We start from the raw sequence: 424 nt of genomic DNA, 5'->3' as shown, positions 1-424 counted from the left end.
TTGTACTCCACTAGAGTACAAGGGGATTATTTATTATTATTATTATCATCATCATCATCATCATCATTATAGCTAAATAATGTATTTCTTCTTCAAAAACTTGGAGTATCTTGGTGATCCAACCAAGATATGGCCCAATAAAAAGATCCTCTACCTGTCTTCTCTTACTAGTACAGGAATACCTCATTTTCTTATGCTTTACTTTACTGCACTTTGCAGATACTACATTTTTTACTAATTGAAGGTTTGTGGCAACCCTGCATTGAACAAGCCTACCCAGCACCATTTTTTCAACAGCATGGGCTCACTTCATGTCGCTGTGTCACATTTGGGTAATTCTCACAATATTTCAAAACTTTTCATCATTGTTTTATGTTATGATGACCTATAATAAGTGATTTTCAATGTTACTATTGTAATTATT

Source organism: Tupaia chinensis, unplaced genomic scaffold, assembly GCF_000334495.1.
Source record: "Tupaia chinensis unplaced genomic scaffold, TupChi_1.0 Scaffold144313_1, whole genome shotgun sequence".
Lineage (NCBI taxonomy): Eukaryota > Metazoa > Chordata > Mammalia > Scandentia > Tupaiidae > Tupaia > Tupaia belangeri.
This window is presented reverse-complemented; position numbering follows the sequence as displayed.